At 35.0% G+C, this 8,469-nt stretch overlaps 1 long non-coding RNA gene across 1 annotated transcript; it reads right to left on the reverse strand.

Moving 5' to 3' along the window:
* Window positions 1-4,592: 4,592 nt before the first annotated feature.
* On the reverse strand, window positions 4,593-8,067 carry LOC118909416 (uncharacterized). Its single transcript, XR_005023635.2, has 3 exons — window positions 7,221-8,067; window positions 5,399-6,655; window positions 4,593-5,348 (listed from the first exon to the last, which is right to left on the reverse strand). It is a non-coding gene; the product is annotated as an uncharacterized LOC118909416 (long non-coding RNA).
* Between the last annotated feature and the right edge of the window lie 402 nt (window positions 8,068-8,469).

The following is an 8,469-nucleotide window of genomic DNA, read 5'->3' on the forward strand; positions in this document are numbered from 1 at the left end:
CAGTGGAAACCCTCATAACATGAATTAGTCTACAGTGGTGAGAAAGCGGCACCACTGCTCTCCATGGTTCTGAACACCATGGTCCTGCTAGAGAAGTGTAGTTTTTTTCATTCCTGGGATCTTGATGGATTCCTGTTAACTTTTTTAGCACTTGTAGGTTTTTGATTGCTTTTAATGAAATATTGTCACATTACATAGATAGTAAAACAAGTAGAATCAACTTATTGTGTATTAAATGCAAATATGTTTATCTGGATGGCTTTTATTTTATTTTAACTAAAAGATACAGTGAGTTCTTTGGAGAAATGAGAGAGAAGGCATGTTTGGTCAATCTACCATTTTAAACTAAAGTTGTTTCCTTTTTATGAATTTTATAAATGAATTGCCCATATAATTCAGAGTTAATTATGTGTTTTACTATTAATATGTTCTTCTATCTTCTTTCTTGGATTCATTTTTGTTTTGTTGGAGAGCATACTTTTAATAATTAATCAAGGGGAAGGAATCAAAGCTTCCTGATCTCTTAGATTTCTGAACATGTATTTCTTTTGTTTTTATATTTGAATATAATTTGGACAAGTTTAAGATATTTTCCATTTAAAATGATTTCCATTGAAATCACATTGTAGGCATCTTTGAATGATTTCTATAATACTAGAAATGTTTATTTTCCTCTATCTCTGTTAGCTTATGGAAGATTCTACTTGTTCTTGGCCATTAACACATTTTGCCACAATGTTACTAGGTTTCTTTTTCAATAATAATCTAAGCGGCCATTGACTCTTTCTGTATGAGGACTCAAAACTTTTCTCAGGTTAGGGATTTAAAAAATTATATTTTCTTATTATTTCTTTGTCTATTTCCTATCCATTCATCATATTATTCACCACATCTCTTAACTTTTAAAATAAAAAAGTATATAATTTAAAAATATTTTAAAATATTTTTAATTTAAATATTAAATAAAATACATAAATAATACATTAAAATATATTAAATATATTTATATAAAAAAATATATATTTTTTCTTACAAATATATATTTTAATATATATAACTTTAAACTGTATATATTAAATATAATTATATTAATTATATATATTGATTACATATAATTATAAATATATATAATTAATTTTATGTATTATATATATTTTAAAAATATATATAATTTTATTCTTATTTTTCCTTTGTCTGTGTTTTGAGAAAACTCCTTATCTTGACCTTTGGCTCCTTCCTTTGATTTAATCAGGAGCCATTCTACTATTTGACCTTCAAGTCCTTCAAGAGGACTGCCTATCCTGTCCTCCTTTCACCTGTATGACTTACTGGTTGCTTCATAACAAATTGCTCTGAAATCTAGGAGCTTAAAAAACAAACACTTGTTATCTCCTAGTTTCGGTGTGTCTGGAATCTAGGCATTTCTTAATTGAGCTTCTCTGCTTCAAGGTCTCTCACATGATGGATATCAAGATGCCAGGGCTGATGTCTCATCTGAAGGCTCAACTGAGGGAATATCTACTTTCAAGCTCACTCATATAGTTGCTGACAGGATTCAGTTTTTCAGGGATATTAGAAAAAGAGACCCAGTTCCTTACTAAGTGTTGCCTGGACAGTTCCCTCAGTTCCTTGTTGTAGGGGGTTCTCCGCGGAGCAGCTCACAGCATGGCAGCTGACTTCCATCCGAGTGAGCGAGCCAGAGAACAGCAGAAGGATAGCAGGATGGAAACCACAGTCTCTTTGTAACTTAATCTTCAAAGTATTTATCCATCAACTCTGTCATATTCCATTTGTTACAATAGAATCACTAGGTCCAGTCTGTACACAAAAGAAAGGAATTACACAGAGGCATGACTACCAGAAGGTGGGGATCACTGGGAGCCATTCTAAAGGTTGCCTGTCACTCCCCTCCTCACTGCATTGATTTTAATAGCTAAACAGCCCCCGATTGCTCTTTTAATGGCGATCAGTTAAGTTTTAATAAATGTGAAGTCCTTCTGAGTCTCTCAGAAGATGCTAATTATAATTTGAGCATGTCTTCTGATTCTTGCAATAACTGTTTTGTTCAGTGGCCCATTATTCTGATTGGTATGACTGTTTAGTGATTATCTCATAGCTTTTGACATTTATAATTAAAACACTAGTTTGATCAGTATTCACATTCTCAACATGAGAAAAATCTGTATTCACTGGGAGTGAATACAGATTCTGATTTTAAGACTCTGGCTTGTGTGGTCACACAGAAGTGCGGTGAGGGAAGATGGAGCCTGGCAGTCCACACAGTATTTGACTCCTGAGCACAGTTAAAAAGCTGTTTCAGAAATACTACTTTGTCTCTCTAGAACCAAGCCCATGCTGGGTCTTTTCTACTTTTAAATGGAGAAGACTATTTGAGACTTAACCTGAGGTCAGCTACTCCAGAGAAGCCTTACACAGCTATTTTTGTAGCTTTTAATTAACTATGCCAGAACCTGTCCCATAGCTCATTGCATTTTTCAAAACTGGGTGGCTTTGATTTGAGGTGATGCCATCATTTTTCAGGAAAAACTTTCCTTTATAAGGTTCTCTCTCTCTTCCCTATAGAGTTTCTCAGACTGCTCTATCTGTTGGGTTTTCTGGTGTATCTCAATACATCTCCATCTGTTATCTAGAATGTCTTTAAATTTTATCCTTTTAATGAAACATTTTCTGGGTGTTCAGTGACCAAGACAGTGTTAATGTTCCCCTCAGCTTGACTGAGCTTAAGACAGGCTTCTTTCTGACTTTAACCCCTCTGTCTCCCTTTTCTTAGAGCATTTACCTTAGAGTAGGACTCAATTAACTTTCTCTTGACTCCTTCCCCGAACTACACACACATGATATTTGTATGCATGGCAAGCATAACTGATAAGTTCTGGTAATAGAAGGGTTTTACATTAAAGCAAAACAAACATATTCAAATTGATTGTTAGATTTTTGTTTCCATAAAAGTCTCAGATCCCTCACCAACTAGAATTTTTCATAAGATGATTTAATCTACAGACTTAAACTTTCTCTGATTTTTCTCCACCCCACTCTGTCTCTCAAAGCTGCTCATACAATAATTTGTTTTTGTTTGCATTCCTTCTAGTCAGGGTCCTCCTCAATCCTCCTCCCCCTTCAATTGAGGGTGCAGTTCCAAAATCAGTTTTGCATCATCCAGACACAGTGTTCTCTCAACAGGACGACTAAGTTTGGGACTCATCCTTTAGTTGGTATAATAGAACAAATTAAGGCTTTCAAGTTCTAGTTTCACATTCTGCTTCTGAAATCAAGGAGCTATGGCCTCTTTGGATTACCCATGTTATTTTACTATGCTAAATTAAAATTGTCTAAATATTTTTATTAAACCATTTTTTAAATGCCTGAAATCATAATTAAAGACCAGAGACGATCTCAGCTTCAAATTTCTTGCCAATTATTCTGTTATTGAATGTTAGGTTGTGATGGAATCAATATAATAAGGTAGTCTACTAAATCTTCTGTTTCTCTCTTACAGATTTTCTTTGTTTTTATTTTTATATGGATATATCCAGTATGACTGGTAAAGTTATTTCCACATAATTTTCAAATGAAAATATGGATTAAATACATTTAGATATGAATTCATTTAATTCATTTTTGTTATGTCTTAAAATAAATGGAAAGGAAACCAGTAGCTACAAATTTAGAAAACAATAATTCCCAAACAAAAAGCAAAACCCTATCAAGTAAAAGTAAAAGAATGAAAATAAATTAATAAAGCATTTATTTCAGGAACTCAAAAAGGGAAAATGTACAACAATAAGAAAAAAAAACTTAAGAAAGGGAAAAAACAAAGATAAAAACTGAAAGTTATAAAAATAAAGAAAAAGAACCAAAGATACCCAAGGAAACAGAAGTAAGTAGAGATAAAACCTGAAATTACTGAAAGAGAAAAAATAAAAAGAAAGAATTAGTAAATAAACTCGAAAGGTGGGAAAAACTAAAGTGATAGATGACCATTATTTTAATCAAGAAATAAAGATAGGTGCAAGTAAATTGAAAACATGCATGACGCATGACAGATGATTTTGTAGAAAAATATAAATTATTTCATACTTTTGCAATGAAGATCTTTCTCAGCAAGACATAAACCTCAAAAGCTGAAAGGAAGAAATATTGGCATACTTGTCTACTTGTAGGTGTTCAAATAGTAGAAAATAGGATAAAGAAATTCAAAGGCTACTGACCAACTGTATTAAAAACACTTGCAAGCAAAGAAAAAAAAATGTTTCCTTTCATATACGAAAAATTCACATAATCAATGATAAAATGAACATCAACTGATGGTGCCTGCTGTTGAAGTCAAACAGTCCGAAGCGGAGGCGTGGAGCTGAATATATGTACAACTCACTCTGAGAGGACGCCCCACGTTGGGCGCCAGATGTAGTGTGCCGCTCATCTTCTTTGGGTGAAATGAGAGAACAAAAAACACAGACAACACAGACAAACAGATAGACAATGGCTGCAGCCCCGATGTGGCACAGCACCTTTATTTTTATACTGTCTTTCTCGGACCTCAGCCAAGTGCTATACTCATCTTTCCCATCTCAGGGGGGGAAAGGCCAGAGAACCTTGTTGATTTTCTTAGAAGCTGCCTGGTAAGCAGGGGTGGTGTTTTCACACATCCTCAACGTCTCCCTATTCTCAGAGTGAGGAGTCTTGGCTCGTCTTTGAGGACAAGATATGTTTTTGTGGGCAGATAACTTCCAAGGACTGCACCGGTTGTTCTCAAGCTTGTGCTTTCCCGTGCTGCATTCAGACATGGGGGAAGGTGCTTTCCCATTCTGCCTACAAACATGTGAGAAGACAAAGGCCATCCCCAACACCTCCCCCTTTTTTTTTTAATGAAACAACCAGCCTAACTCAGACTGGGTCAAGGTATGTGCCTGTCTTAGGTTGTATGGTTGAAGTAAATCTTTACCTGTCATGGGGCTATAGTCCTCTGTTGACCACTCCCTGTCTTAGGTTGGTATTTACAATTCAACCATATCTTACCTGTCATTGGCTACCATACTTGACTTTAGAACTTATGATTTACAAGTGGGGGAGCCGTCTGCAATTTCAAATAATGCAGGTCTCTTAAGGCTTGTTGGATGAGTTTCCACATGCTACGAAGGACACAAGGCCCTACCTAGTAACAGCAATAAAAGACATAAAATGCCTAGGGTTAAGAGAGGTGTGACAGCGTGCCAGAGACTATTCAGGGGTTCTTTGAACATGTCTTTTATCTGATTTAATATATCAGATGCAGTTTTGGCTGCAAATAAGATATGATTTAAATGGTTCTGTGGTGACCGGGGATATAACTCCCCCTTTTTTGTTTTTTCCAATTGAGCTTTAAGGGTGCCATGGGCACGTTCCACAATGCCTTGGCCTTGTGGATTATATGGTATCCCAATTTTGTGGGAAATATGCATTACATGGCTGAGATCGAACATGTCAAAAGACAGACATAACTTGAATATATATATATAGGTTTTAACAAACTACTAGTTAAATTGCATACACACATTAACAGAACAGGAATACAGATACATAACAAAGGCAGACTTACAATTACTAGTTATATCTAATGAAATTAAGAAAACTAGTTAGATAGCTTAGGCATTTGTGAAAACATATTGACAATATGAGGGATATCATCTAATTGATTTTGGGTAGTTTGAGAAAAATCAGACAAATTGAAACAGCACATTTTTGGAAATTGTTCATATTCTACATGTTCTTTTAACAGCAGATAGTCTATAGCAAAGCGATTCTGAAGCACTGTAGCTCGCACTTCTCCCAGTTCTTGGTTGAGTTCAGATAATACAGAGGCAGTCAAATTTGTTGTTTTGCTATATGCACAGGCCAGCTTAGATATCTCTTTCTGCATTCCAGTGACAAGTCCAGGAACCAGCAGGAGGAATGCAGCTGCAACTGCAACAGTGGCAGGATCTCAAAGTTTCAAGTTTTCATGACAATCAGATGGCAGAGCTTGGAGAAGCCTCTTGCGCTTATATCCAGGATGTAGAGCAGGAAGAATGTGTCCCACACCACAGTGTGAAGAAAGGGCTTGATATGTTTTGTTATTACACAAAAATACCTAACTGTTTGAAAGTCTATATCCAGAAGAACATTTTACATTGATTGTAGAATTACAGTAAGAGGGTACTTGAGTACAATTAATACATACACAGTCATTATAGTAGTACTAACAGGTAAATATAATTGGGCATCAAGAGTAAGCGCTTTAGGGGGAAGAGTGATATTTATGTAACATGAAACATTCAATAATAAAGTTTAGCATTATTTCTTTTGACAGTGCTTTCCAGGTAAATATATATCGGGTAAATAAGCCAAATGAGTCAAATATTTTCCTTGATGAGAAGAAATTCCTCTGACATGTTTCAGGGGCCCTCTGGAAAATATCAGAGTTAATTAGAGATAAAAATACTTTTTAAAATTTGGTCTTGGGAAGTTGTCAAAAGTTTTTAAGGCACTTGCCTAAATAGAATTATAGTTATTAAATAACACTTATTATTTAACTAGAATGATAATAAGAAAGTTTAAAAACAAATGCAGAAGGTTACATAGTTAACAACACTTAGCTTAGTCTTTTTAATATTAAGATCTCATTTTCTTAAATACTCAGACAATTCATTGAGACTTTAAGCATAAGAAACTGTTTTGATAAAACAATTAGAGAATCCTTTGCAATCTTTCAATATTAAGAGCAGACTAACGGTTAAAGAAAACTTTGTCTTTTTAACGGAAAACAAAATTCTAATTTTGCTATGTATTTGATATCAAGACTCACTTGCTTTAATTTTACATAGCATGACTATATCAACTTTTCCACAAGCTTTCTACAACTTTCCTTTTACATTCAGTGTTCTCTCCCTTTAAATAAATAGCTGTACTTTAGAGAATTACCTTATTTTACCCTCAACAAAACGAATTTCCATTCTTTATACGTTCTCTTATTAAAACACACATCTTTAGCATACCAAAATATTTTCCTTATTATATTAAATAGTCTTAATTAGAATTTAAAACCATTTGGTACCTTAACCTTCAGTGAACACTGAAAAACAGGCCACTGTAAACTCTTACACCAGCATTCTTCAGATTGATATACTTATGAACATTTTATCATTTTTGGCAATTGCCTTACAGCACAATTTCTCATTAAGCACAAAATATGTCTATATAGCTTAGCAAACTTTAAGAATTTTGGTTACCACAAAAATTCTCAGGCTGTTTGCAGATATATACACTGTTATACATTAATACAGTATTATTATTAAAAAGTTTATTTGCTACACTTGTTTACTTATTTTTAGCAACCATGCCAGATTACTTATAAAACTTTTACCGAACATTAGACAAAGTCAAACTTTTCTTTAAGCATCTTCTTGAAATATTTAACAGGTAACATCAACTTAAATGACTTAAAGTAAACTTTGGCAGCTAATAACTATAAGGACATGTCCATTTCAGTTAAGCTTAAATTAGCATTAATGCATAATATTTTTTATTAGATTTTCTGGAAGTTTTAGAATGCCCAATTTTCACAAGCCTTGTCTTTAAATCAATTTTATTAATAGCCTTCGGAGGTAGAAAATATTTTTTATTTACTCACTTAGACACACATACAGACCAAGACATAATGACTACAGTTAGCAACACTTTTCATATAAAAACATAAACACAAACTGACATAAAGATTTGAGTTTCTAATATTCAATTGTCTTCTTTCTTTTTAGCTTACTTTATCAAAGTACTTCAGTTTTCAAGAATACACTCCAAGGGCAAGCAGTTTACATAACTGGGTTAAGGTTTAGACGGCTTCAGTCCAGGCGGCTTTGCGCTGCGCGTCTGCAGCATATGCTTAAGTATCTGTGCAAATAGGACTCGGCTGTTTCCCGCCCCCATGATACTCTCAGAGGTTAAATGATCACCGCCCCTCACCTTTTCGTGCGCGCACTGTTATCCCGCGGCGGCTCTCACGTACTCCTCCGAACTTCAGGTCCCTGTTTGGGCGCTGCCCCGGCCGGCGGGGAGTTCAACAAGGGCTCGAGGGGAAGTTAACCTGGATGAGGGACAAACCAGACACAAAGAAGGAGACCAAGTCGAAAGTCTGATCAAGGTCTCAAAGTTTATTCTTACAAGGTAGATTATATAGGAGCTAGGAGGGGGAAACAGCCCCAGCTGAAGTGGAAAGGATTATCTAGGTTGCTAGGATACCTAACTGAATAATGTTCTCTGGAAAAGATCATGGGTGGGGGATTACTGAGGACAGACAGAATGTTTTACTAAGGAGGAGATGTTATCACGGCAGCTGCTTAATCTCTATCCCAGCGGTCTAATCGGTCTAATCGCAAACTGGGTGAATTGATCTTTCGTAAACAGGGCAGGCTTGAGAAAATAGAGACCTAGGCGAAA

Source organism: Manis pentadactyla, chromosome 4 (genome assembly GCF_030020395.1).
Source record: "Manis pentadactyla isolate mManPen7 chromosome 4, mManPen7.hap1, whole genome shotgun sequence".
Lineage (NCBI taxonomy): Eukaryota > Metazoa > Chordata > Mammalia > Pholidota > Manidae > Manis > Manis pentadactyla.